The sequence below is a fragment of the Canis lupus genome, chromosome 6 (assembly GCF_003254725.2).
Source record: "Canis lupus dingo isolate Sandy chromosome 6, ASM325472v2, whole genome shotgun sequence".
In the NCBI taxonomy this organism is placed as follows: domain Eukaryota; kingdom Metazoa; phylum Chordata; class Mammalia; order Carnivora; family Canidae; genus Canis; species Canis lupus.
Window position 1 is genome coordinate 396058 of NC_064248.1, and position 17760 is coordinate 413817.

The 17760-nt window shown below is 43.6% G+C and overlaps 1 non-coding gene across 1 annotated transcript; it reads right to left on the minus strand.

Moving 5' to 3' along the window:
• Positions 1 to 17291: 17291 nt before the first annotated feature.
• LOC112646390 (U4 spliceosomal RNA) lies at positions 17292 to 17433 on the minus strand. The gene has a single exon (XR_007411635.1). It is a non-coding gene; the product is annotated as a U4 spliceosomal RNA (small nuclear RNA).
• Between the last annotated feature and the right edge of the window lie 327 nt (positions 17434 to 17760).

Consider the following 17760-nt stretch of genomic DNA (forward strand, 5'->3'; position numbering starts at 1 on the left):
GGGAATAACCATTTGCTCATTGTCATCAATCACTCTCTTCATTCATTCGTTCACTGATCAAGTAGATTTCTTCTCCCAGAAGGTGGGGGTAAACAAACAATAAGCATTAAAGATATAATGTAAAGTTAGGATATGATAAGTCTTAAAGAAAAATAAACCAGGGCAAGGGAATAAAAAGTGAGGGGGCACTGTTTAGATGAAGGGGTAGGAAAGGCCTCTCTGAGGAGGTGAATTGAACAAAGACTTGAATGATGTGAGAAATGGAGTCACGTGAAGATCTGAGAGTCTTCCAGCACAGATATCAGCAAGCGCAGGGTCCCTGAGAAAGGAGCATGCCTGGGTGTGTTAGAGGAGTAAAGAGAGACCAGTGTGGCGGGAGCAGGAGAGAGAGGCAGAAGATGGGGTCAGAGGGATCATGGGGGCCTGTCAGGAAGAGTTTCTGCACCCCTGTAAGGTCTTTGGTTTTTATTCTAAGAATATTGGAGCTGGTTGGAGGGTCGAGTAACTACTCTTTGTCTTAACATTCTAGTGTTGCTTGTTGAGAAATTGGACACGGAGGGACAAAAGATGGGACAGAACAATGGTGAAGAGCTTCCACATCAATTTCCTCTGATCAGGCCAAGCTTTGAGCATGGCCTCTGAGAAAATAGGACCCAGACCAGAAACCTTCATCTTCCCATTCAGTGCCTGTGAACCCAGCAGGGTCAGGCTGTGGAGGCATCTTGGGAACTCATTGGCTTCTCAAACCAATATCTTCCTTCACTCCTTTGATGTTGGAGACAATAGCCTATCTTTCATCACACATCTGCTGCATCCAATTGCAAACAGAGTGGAGTATCTTTTAGCTCAGGAGTGTGTGTTGCTCAAGAATTCACACAAAGAGAAATCATTGTTACAGGCTCCCAGTTGAAGTATATTAGTTATGACTCATAGCAGACCTTGGGCAGCAGTGGGGTTCTGAATAATGAATGTTCCCTCAACACCTCTTTTTCCCAAGTTTGTCAATGAAACCCACACTTTGAGAGGGAGAAAGAAATGGAGAAGAGAGAAGGACCAGAAACCAACCAGACTGATTTGTATAAACACTAAGTTCCTTAAGATTGTTTTTACTTTCTCTAATAACTTTTGATTGAACTTTTTTTTCAGTTTCTTTGAGTTATGTACATTTTTTTAAAAAGTTTCCAAATAGTATTTTACTTGTTTTCCTTCTCAGTAAATTCAAATATCATCTATTCTGTCATTGAATGAAGCAAATATTATACACTTAGGAAATAATTTTTAAATTATTGGATTATATAGAAAGGAAGTGGACAAGACTGGAGACAAGGTAGAGGAGGGTGTCACTATGACTGTGTCCCTCTATTCCTTGCCACTTCCTTAGTCTCCTGCCGACCTTCCCACTTGTCCCACTCCTGCCAAGGGCCACTTTGCAGCATGCTTGTTAAGTGGTGTAGGGTGCAGAATGAAGGATTACCAAATGGGATATCCAAAAGGCATAACTCTTGACCTCATGGAATTCATTTTATTTTGTCTACTCATAAAATTTATTAAATGTGCACATTATCTGAGGGCTTCTGAATATCTACACCAACTGTTGAACACAACGATGTTATTAGAGTATTAAAACAAGTTTAATTTTGTAACTGTGAAGATAGGTAGCCAGGATGAGTGAACTGTCCATAATCTGGCAGCAATCTGGAGACCACACAGCCCTCTGCGGGCGCTTGGTCAGAGTGCATTGACTGGCTGCATGGTGGCATGCATTCCTGCCAGCTCAGTGACTGATACCACATGTCACACTGGTCATCTAACCTGGGGACATGGGATAGGAGCCTTCTTTAGTTCTCCTTTCACTCTCCCCACCAGATCTGCTTGCTCTCCAAGTCCTTTTGAGTTGTACCTCTGGACCACCTCTCCTGTCTGCCTCCCCTCTCCTTCATCCCACAGCCACTGTGTCAATTTCACTAACATAATTTCTGGCCTAGAGTACTCCTACTTAGTGTCTTTTAAACTCCTAACCAAAGAGAGTTTTTACAAAACAGCTAAATTTAGACACTTAGTATTACCATACATTGCCTTTTAAGTGATCCAGGCAGCATTTCTGTATGTTTAAAATGTTTAAGCATTCTAATTACCATATGATCCCAAAAGGACACGATTTGACTCCTAAACTCATCATGTGGTATGCATTAAGTATGCACAGCTTTTTATATTTTAATCATACCTCGATAAAGTAGGGCTAAAAAAAGACACAACTTTAAAGAAAACAAACTATGTGGGCACATTTTTCATTAACTTTAATCATTATTAACTTACTTCAACTGTGATCTCACTAGGCCAAGATGAAACTGATTACTTGTAACTCATTGGATTTTCTTAGACCCAAAAGCTATTGCTAATGTATTTTACTACATCTAGACGTGGAAAATCATTTTCTCTTTCCATTTTGCTTAAGTTGCTCCCCAGCATATTTAGTTAAGCTTCATTCTGGTTCAGCAGAACAAAGGCATCCCTAGCTGCCCTGGAGTGAATGCTTGCATTGTCGGACTTTATTGTGTCCTATTTCCGAGGGGAAAATTCCAGAGGTGGTGGGGGAGCAGATTTTACTTAGCTTACAGCTTTCCTTCCTAACTAAATACTTGAGGAACAGGCATGGATTTAGGAATATAAGAGATAAGCCAAAGTAGGGCTTGGAATCCTTTCTTGTGCTAATTGTAGAATTGAAAGGGAGAGCAGAGAAGCAAAAGCATGGACCTGTCCCCAACTTTCTTGGGGATTTCCCCAGTTCTCACCCAAGTCCTTCATTCTCTCCTTGCTCTTCTGTCTTCCTTTCCACTCCTTTTTTGGTATTCTGGGAACCAAAGGGAAAATATGTTAATCTCATTTCATGGGCAATATTTTATGGACAAGAGTCCAATAAACACTATTTCTGATAAAAATACCTGCCCAATGATTGCTTTCTTCACATCCCATTTTTTCCTTTCCTTATCTCTTCACATTCAATTTCATGGAACACCTCTGGATACACCTCTCCTCCTTTGATTCTTGGGTCTTTTCAATATGCTGTCTTCTATTTTTGTGTTGTTTATTTTGCATTTGGAATTAAAAGCTAAGTTTCAGGGGCACCTGGGTGTCTTAGTTGGTTGAGCATCCAACTCTTAGTTTTGGCTCAGGTCATGATCTTGAGGATCCTAGGTTGGAGCCCCACATGAAGCTCCACACTCAGTGTGGAGTCTGCTTGAGATTCTCTCTCTCCTTTTCCCTCTGCCCCTCCCTCACTGTGCCTCGCTCAAGTTCTCTCTCTCAAACAAATAGATAAATCTTTAAAAAAAAAAGAGTAGAGGGATCCCTGGGTGGCAAAGCGATTTGGCGCCTGCCTTTGGCCCAGGGCGCGATCCTGGAGACCCGGGATTGAATCCCACATCGGGCTCCTGGTGCATGGAGCCTGCTTCTCCCTCTGCCTGTGTCTCTGCCTCTCTCTCTCTCTCTCTCTCTCTCTCTGTGACTATCATAAATAATAAATAAAAATTTTAAAAAAAGAGAGCATCTTGGGAAAATGCAAGATGCTTTCTCTGAAATTAAAAAATAATAAAAAATAAAAGCTAAGTTTCATTTGGGCTGAGAGAAAGCATTTAGAAAAGGAGAAATTGTGACTGATGACTCACTAAACTCTACCTAAAAAAAAAAAAAAAAAAGAAAAGAAAAAGAAAAGCAGATGATTTATTTCCATCTCCACTAGCATAAATATCAAATATCTTTTCACGTTTCTCTCCTATCCCACCTGTTCCCTGACAGTTGGCCAGTAGCAAAGTCTCATATCGAATGGGAACAGTCAATACTCTCCTCCAGTTTGAATGCTTTTCATTTACTTTAAGAACAAAGTAACTTTCACCCCTACTTGATGAGCCTGGTCTCTATTCACCCAAGTAGGAAAAAATACATGTTTGTGTGTGTGTGTGTGTGTGTGTGTGTGTTTTCACCTCAGGCCTCTTGGGAAGGAGTTTGGAGCAGGGCCAAGCCATCCCAGCCTTTGCCCTCAATTTCACACAGAGTGGAGAGTCTCTTAGTTCAGGAGTTTGTGCTGCTCAAGAGTTTACATAAACATAATGTTGAGAAATACCCCTTGCTGGAGTGGGTGCAAAAGGCAAAGGACAAACTGTTGTCCCCTGAGATGGAGACATTACCAAGTTGGTTTTAGCTGTTCCATATTGGACCCCTTGTGGGAATAACTGGTCCGAGTGTCACTTTTCTCCAACTACTTGGTGAGTTACTTAGTCTCTTCTGAACTCAACTTCCCCATCTTCAAAATTAGAGGTGAGACATGTTCCCTAAAATCCTTTCATCTTAGACGTTCTATGTTAGTGAGATTTGTTTTCCAAAAAGCACACACCCAAAATAATACCATAGTCCTCAAAATAGGCCTTATGTGTGTTCCTATAATCCTGTAATCACCCAAAATAAGGGGGGAAGTATTTGAGGGAAAGGATATTCCTTCCTTTCCTCCTTCCTTCCAGCCTTCCTTCTCCCCTCCCTCCCTCCTTCCTTCCTTTCTCCTTTCTTCCTTTCCTCCCTCTTTCCTTCCTTCCTTCTTTCCTTCCTTCTTCCTTCCTTCTTTCTAGCCTAGCTTTATTGCTTTCTGATATCTTTAATTGTCTTCTGAAACTAGAGTTGACATTTACAAATAGCTATTTGAGCGAGGTCTTGTGAATAAGTGAGTGGTCAAGCATGATGCCACAACCTTGGCTACAACTCTTTCCCAGAAAGCATGCTGTGAACTCTGAAATGCTGTTAGCCAGTCATGAGGCCACAGTTCACATTTCTTGCCAGATTCAGAATTCCATATGAAAAATATCCATAATGTTAAAGAAGTAAAGCACTAGGGCCTTTTCTTTTATTTCATCTATTTTTCTTGGTTCTGGAGTTTTTAACTGTTGACTTTGGTCTTGGTAATAGTAGATACTCCCACTACTTTTTTTCTTTAAAACTTGTTGATTCATCCAGCTTCTTAGAGAAATTTTTTTTGTGTTTTATATGTCAAAATACGTAAACTAATAATTGCAGAAACATTCTACGTATTCTAGGTTACATTAAAGATTAGACCCTCCAAATTTTTTTTAAATAGGATCTCCTCCCCGCATGTAGCCCAATTCAGGGCTTGAACTCACAATCCTGAAATCAAGACCTGAGCTGAGATCAAGAGTTGGGCACTGCACCAACTGAGCTGCCCAAGCACCCCTAGACCAAATCTTTATTTACAATTTACTTTTCAGCTTCCATCAAATTAGTTAACCATAATTTAAAGAGAATGGAATCTTCTGACCTTTCCACCATTCTCATGGGTTATAGGGTGCCTTTATGGGCATGGATGAATGTTACAGGCAGGTAGTTTCTAGCCAAGTATAACAGGATAACCATTTCTAACCATTTCATTATACAGACGTAGAATGAAAAGCTCCTTGGCAGGGAGCTAGCTATATCATGAATTCAGGCAACATGTGGATGGCTAGATTTACAGGGCCTTTTCATTTCAATCAAAAAATTCTACGTCTCCGTGATTCTGACCCCTTTCTTACCTTCTATATACCTCTGTTGCTGGAAGCTTCCGACAAGGCTCCCAATATTCCTGCTTCTTGGTATTCACTCTTCTGTATAATGAATGCCTTCCTCTTAAGTGAGGGTGGGATCTGGTGACTAGTTTCTGAGGAATGGAACACACAGAGGTGATAGGATATCACTTCCATGACTAGGTTACAAAAGACTGGGACTTCCGTCTCACTATCTCACTAGCACGTTCTCTTTTGCTGGCACCCTCTCTCGCTCTTTCTACCTGTTCACTCTGAGAAAGCAAGCTGCCGTATGGATGACAAGGACCTGAGGCCATAGCCTCTGGGCAACCGCCATCAGAGAATGAAGGCCCTCAGTCCAACAGCCAGTGAGGAAGTGAATCCTGCCAAAACCACGTCAGGGAGCGTTGAGGCAGATCCTTCTGTTGTCAAGCCTTCAGATAAGGTTGCAGCCTTGTTGACAACTTGACGCGGCCTGGTAAGAACCCTGAGAAAGGGGACACAGCTAGGCTGTGGATTTCTGGAGACCTGGACTCCTGGCTCAGAGAAACTGTGACATTATAAGTCTAGTCATTTTTTTAAAATTTTTATTTATTTATGATAGTCACACACAGAGAGAGAGAGGCAGAGACACAGGCAGAGGGAGAAGCAGGCTCCATGCACCGGGAGCCCGACGTGGGACTCGATCCCGGGTCTCCAGGATTGCGCCCTGGGCCAAAGGCAGGCGCCAAACCGCTGCGCCACCCAGGGATCCCTAAGTCTAGTCATTTTAAGGCACTGAAGACTCTAAAGTTGGGGGTAATTTGTTGTGCAGAAGTAAATAAGCAACACATCATCCAAGATTGTTGGAATCTCAATCCTCACAAGAATCCTCACTCTCTTACCATTGTTTCATCTACCAGAACTCCTTCTGGTGTATCAAATGTTTCGTTTACAGATTTAATTTCCTGAAATTTGCTCTTAAAGGGTTGGACTCGGTCACTTCAGAAGATCCCCTCAGCTGTAAATTTCAGAGTCAAATTCTTCGCTCCAAAAAAAAAAAAAAAAATCATTCCCTTTTTCGTCCTCATGAAATAAGAAGGGTTTATTGGCCACAGTAGCTGGCATAAGACTAACTGGCTGGCTGTGCAGAGGGCTGCTGGTGTGAGCTGATTCAGGAGCAGAATGTGCTGCCATGACCTCTGCAAGCTTCTCTCCCATTCCCCTCCTCCCGCAAAAGGTCCTCACTACCAGCCACCCCTCTCCCATCTGGAAGGGCTCGGACTCAAATGCTTACTGTGTGTTCTTATTGTGCTTCCTGTCTTGTAGCATGACTAAAGATATTTCTGTGATTCCTTTCTTGTTTCGTTTGAAAGAACATTTGAACTTATAGTAAAAAAGTGCCCGAATTGTCCCTTCTGTTCTTCTTTTTGAGGGCACTGAGACAAAGACAGGTTAAGTGGCAGCCAAACCCTGGACTTCCTTCCTTCAAATGGTAGGGCATTCTGAACCCTGAAGTCACTAAGCTTTGTTGGGGAACAAACTTTCGGGGTCCCTTGGGAAGATGGCGCTGCTATCAGCCCTCCCTGGATGGCCTGACAAGGACATTTCATGCTGCTGCCTAAATTCTCCAGAGGAGTCTGAAAGTGATACTGTGAACTTTAAACTCTTCTCTCTTTCCTTCTATTTTCCTTCCTTTATTTCCCTTTCTCTCTCTCTTCATACCATCTTCCTGTATCAGCTGCTATAGGCATTAAAAGAGAGTTTTTTGTGCTTGTTTTTTAATGAAAAACAGATTTATATACCTCAGTGAAAAACTTAGACAAACAACAAACTCCAGCCCCAGGCATTCTAATGAGGCTTGCCGGTCCCCATTTTGAGGTTACAATCTGTGGCCAGGACCTGAGTGACAGGTTCTCTAGTGTATAGTGGATGTTGTTGTGAAGTAACAGATTCCCTGGGGTTGCATCAGCCTATGGATAGATGGAAGGTCACATCAATAGTCATGAATATCCCAAATGTCTCTGGGTCTTCCTTTCACCTATGTCCTGGGATCATCCTTCCACCATTCAGGGGACAACTGGCAGGTTCATTACCCCAGGGCATCTACCACATTCTCCCTTAGCCCCTGCTCTGGTCTCCTTGGTTGATGTCCACAGCCCCTAGGCAGGCTTGACCCCTGCTGAGCAAGTGGCATCTTTGTAGACACTGGTATCTCTGCTGAAAACACTGCTCTGAAGCCCCTAGAGTTAAAAAATGTTTAAAAGTGCCAGTATTGGTCAAAGACTTATGGGCAAGCATCACGATCCATTTGAGCTAATTTTTCCCTAGGTTTACTTTATTTGAAAGGGAGGGATAGAGAGGAAGAAGGGAGTGAGAGGTAAGAGGTGGGGTGAGAGAGAATCTCAAGCAGACTTCCCACTGAGCACAGAGACTGACATGGGGGCTGGATCCCAGGACCCTGAGATCATGACCAGAGCCAAAATCAAGAGTTGCCACTTAACTGACTGAGCTACCTGGGACCCCAGCTTGGGCAAATTTATTTTTTTTAAGATTTTATTTATTTATTCAGAGAGAGAGAGAGAGAGAGAGAGAGGCAGAAACACAGGCAGAAGGAGAAGCAGGCTCCATTCAGGGAGCCTGACGTGGGACTCAATCCTGGGTCTCCAGGATCACGCCTTGGGCTGCAGGCGGCGCTAAACCGCTGTGCCACTGGGGCTGCCCAGCTTGGGCAAATTTAAAAAGAAAGGGAACATTTTTAAAAAGATTTTATTTATTTATTCATGAGAGACACAGAGACATAAGCAGAGGGAGAAGCAGGCTCCCTGTGGGGAGCCTGATGTGGGACTTGATCCCAGGACCCCGGGATCACAACCTGAGCCAAAGGCAGACATTCAGCCGCTGAGTCACCCAGGTGCCCAAGAAAAGGAACATATTATTAAAAAGATATTGGATAGCTTTTAGAATTCCTGGAGGCCCGGGGAAAACATGATAGGAAGCTCGGCAGATAGCAACAAAGGTCCAGATCCTATCTGGGGCTATTACAGTGAAGAAATCCCTCTCCATGATGCCCTGGCAGGACACCCAGCCTGTCCTCACTGACACAAGAATCCTGTCACCATCACCTCCAGAAGAACCTAGGTGGAGATGCTGCCACTGCATCTACTGTCCCTGACACAAAGCCTGTGGGTGTCCCCATGCCCCACCTCCAGCAAAGCTGGGAAAAGCAAGTGTCTAGTGTTTTCACCTCTTTCAGTGGGAGGTGAGCTCTGCTTCCTTAGGTGGGAGATTGCCCAATGTAGGAGCGGTTTACATCCTGGGCACCTGTGAGAGAACTAGACGTTCACTTGTAGTGGGGCTAGATCCTCTGCCCCACTCGACACTTGAGTCCCTCAGCCTGCTCTAGGCCACATGACATTTGTGCACAAAGTGCATGGTGTAGACCCCAGTGTCCACAGGACCAATTGTGGCCCCTCTTCCCCACGGCCACGTCTGACTCCTATTGATCTCTTCATGCACCCTCCTCACCTCCTCCAAACACCTGTGGAAATCTGCTTCTGGAGCAGCCATCTCACCCATCCGGGGCAACAGTTCCTCCACCATGCTGGAAATCAAGGAAATCATGAAAACTCTTTCCTAATTCATGTAGCATTTCCCCTATCTTCTGAGCAAGCAAGTGGTTGAGGGGAGCGGGGGGTGGGTCCTGGTAGGTGTGACAGTATCCTGGCAGGCAGAGCTGGTACTTAAATGTGTTCCATGTCTGGGCCTAAATGGCTCCCTTCCTTCCAAGTATCTACCTGCATCTACTGACTTACATAGAGGGACCTTGGAGAAAAATAAATTTCAATCTGTTCACAATTTAGAACTGTATGAATTTATAGGAAGAGCTTGTTGAGAACATATTCCTAATGGCATGTGGTGTGGTTGCAGATGGTTAAATGGGGCCAGACTGAAGAGAAAAGAGCAGGTGGACATAGGAAACAGACTTGGGTCTGATGTCAGAATCCATCCTACAAGTGTTTTTGCTCTAGGGAGAATGACCATGTGTGTTAGTTGAGAAAATGGTTTTACTACAATCCACCAGTTTGGGGCCCAGATAATAGTGTCCCACCCTCCACAAGTGAGCATAGTACTGAGGGAGGGGAGCTGTTTGTTTATTTGATTCTGTTACTTGCTTTTCATGGACATTTGTGGCCGGGGGAGTCAGCAGGGATTTGCCCCGCAGGGGTGGGGTGACAGCAGGAGACCTGGGGCAGGTCAACTCAGAGATGACTCCTCTGTTGGGCTGCCTTCTAGAGTTTGGGGTTGGTGGTAAAAATTATCCTGAGGCAGTGGCAGCCGTGAATTGACTGGCAGTAGCCAGTCAGTGTGGGGGCCTATACACTGGCATCTCTGAGAGGGTGTGGGGAACCACTGGCTGCAGGGTCTTGGCTCAACCGGCATGACACTAGCAATGGTGAAAGATAAACGAATAGTGAGAGTGATTCAGGGAAATAGGGGGCAGAGGCAGTGCTGTACTTGGCCTCAGAGAGGCACTTCTGAGAACCCCTGGGGGCTGTGACTGCACGGGCCCAGTTCAGTGAGCGATGATGGTAATGGTGATAATAATAGCATGCCAGATACTATTCTAAGTGCTTTCCATGTATTCCACTTAGTCCTCACAATTATATTTTTTTAAGATTTTATTTCTTTGTTTGAGAGAGAGTGTGTGCACTGAGCACGAGTTGGGGGAAGGGGGGGCGGCTAGAGGCAGACTCCCTGCCAAGTAGGGAGCCTGGTCCAGGGCCCATCCCAGGACTTTGAGATCATAACCTGAGCCCAAATCAAGAGTCAGAGGCTTAACTGACTGAACCACCCAGGCGCCCCCTCATGACCTCATTAAGTAGATATTATTATCATCTTCCTTCTACGACTCAGCCTTGGACAGGACATGTGGCAGTTTGTATTTTCCAAAGATGGCTGACACAATATCTCCCAAGCCACACATTATTCTGCAACATGACTTTGGTCCTACCATTGAAAGATGAGGTTTATTCCCCTCCACTTGAATCTGAGCAGGCTTCTGAATCTCTTGTAATCTAGAGAAGGCAGCAGAAATGAGGCACTGTGATTTCCAAGGCCTAGGAAATCTGATTTTCTAGGTCAGAAAGGAGATGCACTTTCCACCTTGTACAGAAATACCTACCCTGAAGCCCTGAGATGCCGTGGAAGTAGTCTGACTGCCGTGAGGCCACCATGCTGTGAGGAAGCTCAAATTAACCCACGTGTAGGTCCCAAAACTACAGGAAGAGAGAGGGAGAGATACCAGCAAGCCTCAGCTGCTCCATCCCCCTCAGCTGTTCCAGTCCCAACCACTCTCTGATTGCAACCACATGAAAGATACTGAGCCAACCAAGCCCTTCTGAAACTCTCAACCACAGAAACCATGAGAATAATAAAAGGATCATTGCTGTTTTAAACCACTACGTTTTGGTGTAATTTGTAATGCAGCAACAGATAAGTAACAACTTGCCCATGGCTTGTAAGTGGTGAGGCTGAAACTTGAACCTCAGTTTGGAGAACAAAAACACAACACATACACACATGGAGGCACTTTTTTTTTTTTTGAGCGCTCCATATATACCTGGGGAGGGGAACTGATTCATGCATAATCATCTGGTGTTCAAAATTCACAAGATCCACTTATAACTTTATTGTCACCGTGTCTGTACCTACAAGTTGATGCAGTCTGAGATATTCAAATTACATAGGAAAGCTAGAGCTTTTTAAAAAAAAAAAGTCTGAAAAAACAAACAAACAAACAAACAAACAAAAATATATGTCTGGTTTCTCTCTAGCATGTGAATGACAAGAATCAAAAATGTTTCTCTGGGGCTCCAGAGTAGCTTGGTGGGTTGGTGAGCTGACTCTTGGTCTCTGCTCAGGTCATGATCTCAGGGTCCTGGGATGGAGCCCCATGTTGAGCCCTGCACTTAGCAGGAAGTCTGCTTGAGGATTCTCCCTCCTTCTCCCTCTTCCTCTCCCACTGCCCCTCCCCTCTCCCTCCAACTCGAGCACACACTCGATCTCTCTCTCTCTTTTAAATAGATAAATAAATCTTTTTTAAAAAATGTTTCTCAGGACGCCGGGGTGGCTCAGTTGAGCATCTGCCTTCGGCTCAGGTTGTGATCCCAGAGTCCTGGGGTCAAGTCCCTCATCCGGCTCTCTGCGTGGAGCCTGCTCCTCCCTCTGTGTCTCTGCCTCTCTCTTGGTGTCTCTCATGAATACATAAATTAAAATCTTAAAAAAAATTGTTTCTCAAAGACTCACCCTAGAGCGGAGGAGCTGGTTAAAAACATGCAGATTCCCAAGTGCCACCTAAATCTCCGAATTTGAATCTCTTAAAGGTAGGACCAGGACTCTGAATTTTTAGCAACTCTTCAGGGAATTTTTGAGCCTGTTAGAATTTGAAAACAACTGCTCTATGACCAATATCATTTAACCTAGAGAATATTCAGGGTGGGGCTTACAAATTACCCTCCCCTGAAAAATCATGCTCTCATTAACCCTTCAGTCAATGTTACTGCCTGAATTTGCCTGATCCTGAGAGGCTTGACAAAAATACACATTCCTATGCTTCTCCTCTGCTGGGAATCAGATATGAAGCAAAACCTGGGGAATCTGCATTTTATGTTAGGTGTTAAATGTTCTTGAAGTAACTACACGATTTGATGTATTTCATGTAGTTATTGGAATACAGATCAGTTAAATTTGGTATAGCATATACCCAATATGATAATCTTCGTCTTCAAATAGCAGTTTATTTTAAGCCATTGCTTCTGGAAAAACCTAATTTCACTGAATGCCACATTTTTTTTTTATCCATAGAGACCAAGATTAAGACAACAATAGTTAACATTTATTAAGCACCTACTATTTAACCCTCCTCAAACACTCTGAGGCAGGCACCACTGCCATCCCCAGTTTATAGATTAAGATACTGAGGCAGAGGGACATTCAGGACCTTTCCAGGCATATGCAGCTAGTAAAGAGGTAGAGCTCCAACCTATGCTCTTAACCTAAACAATACTGTCTCTCTGCCCTTATCCTAGACCAATTTCTCTGATGTTCCACATATGCCTTTATTCAACACTCTTTTTTGAAATGTAGTTTTTATATGAAAGAGGTTTACCTTGTGCTGTGTGTGACTCATGGCTAAAAGGTTGCTAGAAGAGGCCTTGTTTCTTCTAAAAAATATTTTCTACACCAGCAAGGAAAGATCACCAACAAAATGATTAAAGACGATAAAACCTTTTGTTAATGACGTCTGAATAATTTATTCTTGGGCTTCCTGTGAACTGTTGAGGAGTTCATAGAGTATCTTGGGAAGTCTCTAGGAAGTTTCAAAGTAACCAAAATGATGAAATTTCATAATAATTATGTTTGAAGACAACTGCTTTTAGCACTAGTCCCACTAGGAATTCAGCATCTTGGCAGGGGTTTATTTATTATGTGTTTTGCTTTAAACAGGAAGCATGTACACTTATTAGCTTAAAAGTGTTCTTGTCCTCATGTAGAGAGGAAAGTGTATGCAAAAAAAGTAAGTGTGGTGTGCAGGGACAGCCAGGTACAGCTGGCATAGGGCTTCGCAGCTGGCTAGGATATGGACTGTGGGCAAATTAACTCACCTCTTCAGGGGCAGCATATGAGTCTCATCAGAGAATCTCGGAAATCCTCAATGAGAGAATCCTATAAAATGAGGGTTTGCGGCAGTCGCTAGCAAGTGATAGAATATTCTTGGTGATAGAATGTAGGAGAATGCAGAGACATTTAGGTTAGCCAAGCAGGATGAAAAACTGTCTGGAGATGGCCATGAAGTGCAGAAAGATGCCCCAACTCCTGCTGGGGCAATAGGGAAAACATTGATTAGGTCACAGCAGGTCTCCAATGAGAAACTAGGTTTGGTGAGTAACTGGAGAAGTAGAAGGAAAAAAGTGTGTTTCAGATACTCTTGCTGCATAATATATATCCTCTTAGTTTCAAAGGGTTAAAAAACAATCAATCCCTTCCCCCCCCCCCATGGCTCTAGGAATTGACTGGATTCAGCTAGGTGGTCTTCACTTGGGTTCCTCCTGCTGTTGCTATGGTTGGGGCTGGAGTATTGCAGTCTTCTTCAGTTCCATGTCTGGTGACTAATGCTGGCTGTCAGTGGGGACCTGGGGCTGTTGGCTGGGAAATCTAAATGCCCTCTCTGTTTAGCCTGGGCTTCTTCACAGCATGGTGCCTGGGTTCAGAGAGCAAACATCCCAAGAAGACCATGAGGAAGGGGTATCATCTTATATGATCTAGCCTCAGAAGGTACAGAGGGTCACTTCTGCCACAGTCACAGACCCTCTTGTACTCAAAGGAACACAAACCCTACCCTGACAAGAGTGGGGTCAACATCACAGTGAAGAAGGACTTGTAGCATGGGGGGATCTTGTTACCTCCATCTTGGAAAATGCAATCTGCCATAGAGGTTAAGTACAAAGAGCAGAATATTGGATCTTAAGAATTCAGAAATCTGGCCATTCAAAAGGATCACAAGGGCCGCTCCTATGGGCAGTTTAAATGGAATGGAAGCAAAGGTCATCAGAGTTGAGGAAGGTATGGGACGATGAGTCAGGGGAATTGCATGGCCCTCACATGGACACTGACATCCTCAGGAAAGCTGAAGACTTGAGAGAGGTATGGTGAAGGCAGAGAGGGCTGACACTGCTGTAACGGCTTCTAAGCCTTTGGTTCTGGAGTGATTAAAAAAAAAAAAAAAAGTAATCCCCACGGGGAGGACTTCTCTTATTTGGGAAAAGATATTTGCTGTGGGTCTATTGTTTGTGCAAAGATACTAATGGTTAACATTTTTACAGTGCTTATCCTTTCATTCAAAATGTATTTACTAGGTACCTGCTCTAGTCAGGTCTATTTTTTTTTTTAAGATTTTATTTAATTATTTTGAGAGAGAGAGAGAGGGAGAGAGTGCACAAGCAGGGAGAGGGGCAGAGGGAGAGGGAGAAGCAGACTCCCCGCTGAGCAGGAAGCCCAACGTGGGGCTTGATCCCTGGACTTCGGGATCATGACCTGAACTGAAGGCAGATGTTTAACCAACTGAGCACTGAGAGAGAGAGGCAGAGGGAGAGAGAGAATCCCAAGCAGACTCCATGTGGGGCTCCATGCGGCACTCGATCTCACAACTCTGAGATCATGACCTGAGTTGAAATCAAGAATCAGAAGCTTATAGCTGACTGAGCCACACAGGTGCCCCTTGGCAAGTCTATTCTAGATGCTGATCTAGACGCTGATACAGTAGTGAACAAAGCAGACAGAGATCTCTACCCTGTTAGGTTTATATTTTAAAGGGAGAGACAAACATAAAAGAGATTTTTTTTTAAAGCATAACACATATAATGTTATACGGTGGTAAATACTAAGGAAAAAAAATCCACAATCTCTGTGCATATTAGATCCTAGCACAGGGTCTAAGAGCATGGATCTGAGAGCCAGACAGCTGGAGCTTGAATCCCAGTTCTGCGACTTACTAGCTATGTGATGTTTGGCCTCTCTGATCCTCAGTTTCCTTATCTGTAAACCATAGAAAACAATAGTTCCCACATCGACACTTGTTGTCAGGATGAAATGAGTTAATACAGGTAAAGAATTTATAACAGGATGACAGGGACATTGAAGCCTGCTGGGAGGAAGTCACAGGCTTCAGAGTTCCTACTGGAGCTCTGGGACCAAGCTCAGGTTATCAGTCAGGAACCTTGCTGGGGTTCATGGATCTTGGGAGGAAAAGACCTCCATATGAAGACATATCAAAGGATCCTCAGGCTGCCCCAGGGTAGTATGTGGGATGGCAGCGTATAGATGAGATCTCAGCAGATTTCAGGATTTAACCCTGGGTTCAGCCTACTGCAGACCCAGGGAAATATCTGTTTTCACCTTGAAGCAGGAACAAGATTTTGGAACTTAGTTATACTAATAGAGTAGAATGGAAAGGGAGAGGTGGTGAATAATGCACTCATTACATTCTAGTAACAAGCAGAGCATCCGAGTGAAATTTCCCTCTGGGAAAACACATAGGTGGAAAGAGGGAGAACACTTGAATCAGACAAGCCTGGGTTCTTATTGAAGTTCTACCTCTTTTTTTTTTTTAATTCCAGTTAGTTACCATATAGTATAATATGAGTTTCAGGTGTACAATATAGTGATTCCACCCTTCCATGCAACACCCAGTGTGAAGCTCTACCTCTTAAGTAATTAGACAACTTACTCAACCTCTGAGGCTTATTTTTCTCCTGAAAACTGAGGATCATGATACCTACACTATACAGATCTTTTTTTTTTTTTTTTAATTTTTATTTATTCATGATAGTCACAGAGAGAGGGAGAGGCAGAGACACAGGCAGAGGGAGAAGCAGGCTCCATGCACCGGGAGCCCGACGTGGGATTCAATCCCGGGTCTCCAGGATCGCGCCCTGGGCCAAAGGCAGGCGCCAAACCGCTGCGCCACCCAGGGATCCCTATACAGATCTTATGAAGTTTAAGTATAGCTTATCAAGAGGCTGGCACAGTGTCCAGCACTTAGATGTGTGATCAGGTTATGGCCTCTTCACCTAGTGGGTCAACAGGTCACCTGTGTACATAGGATGTGTACTGGTCCACTCCTCATCAATATTTAAAAATGAGCATTTCTTCTGTATCGATGGTTATGAAATGATATCAGAATCCACTCTCTCTCAATAGGACATTTACTTTGAGTGATGTTTTCCTGAAGGACCCTGGGACACCTGGGCTTTCACAGATTCTGCTGTAGAAAGATATCTGGCCAGCTACTTCCAATATTGTCCTGCCATATCCTTGCTGTGACCTCTCCCTAAACAAAAAATGAAGAGTATAGCATCCAGCTCAGCAAAACAAGCTGGGGGGCATGAACAAGCTTATGGAAACCTTTTAGGATTTCTGGTTTGAGCATGGTAGATTAAGCCAACACAGAAAACAAAAAAATACATAAATATTGGATAAAACATTCTCAGAAAAAAAACTTTGCTACATAACCAAGCTTGGCAGGAATAAAGGCACATCTCCAGGTGTTGATGAAAGATAGACCTTGAAACCAGCACAGGGAATGGAGTTGTAGCTGCAGTGGCCTGGGGGGATGTGGCCAGGGATGCTGGCCTCAGAAACCAAGGTGATGAGTAGAGCCAAGATCCCTGCTAGACTGAATCTGTCCCTCCAACAAAAGGGAATGGGGAGAAAGTCTTTGGGAGCACAGAGTTGGAGGTTTCCTGAATGAAGTGTCATTCAAGCTGGTCTCATTCATTCATTCATTCATTCACCCATTCACCAAGTACTGTGCCAGGCACTACACCAACTACTGGGAATATAAAAGACCCAGCCACTGGCCTCATGGAGTTTGCAGTTAGTGGAGACAGCATTAAATGGGCAATTACAATGCAGAAGCTCTACGTGCATTTTTTTTTTTTTTTTTTAGAGAGAGAGAGAGAGAGTTTGTAAACGGGGAGGGGCAGGAGGAGAGAGAGAATCTCAAGCCAACTCCATGCTGAGCATGGAGCCCAATGTGGGGCTTGATCTCAGGACTCTGAGATGACCTGAGTGGAAATCAAGAGTCAGATGTTTAACCAACTGAGCCATCCAAGCTCCCCTCCAAGCTCCCCTCCACTTTTAAAAACAGCTTTATTAAGATAAAATTCACATGCCATAAAAATATACCTTTTTAAAATGGTTTTAGTATATTCATATTGTTGTGATTCCACCACCACTATTGAATTTCAGAACATTAAATGACTTCAATTAGCAATAATCGCGCCTCGGATAAACCTCATTGGCTACGATACTGCCACTGCGCAAAGCTACTTCAAAAAGAAACTCCATAACCATTAGCAGTCACTTAGTATTTTCCATCACCCCAGCTCCTCGTTACTAGGAATCTATTTTCTCTCTCTAGAGGTTTCCCTATTCTGGGCATTTCATTTAAAAGGAATAACACAATATGTAGCCTTTTATGTCTTCTTTCACTTAGCATGTTTTCAAGGTTCATCCATGATGTAGCGTGCATCAGTATTTTGTTCCTTTCTATGGCTGAATAGTAATAGTCCATTGTACGCATATACTTTTGTTTATTCATTTGTCAATTAATGGAAATTTTTGGCCATTAGGAATAATGTTCCTATGAACATGC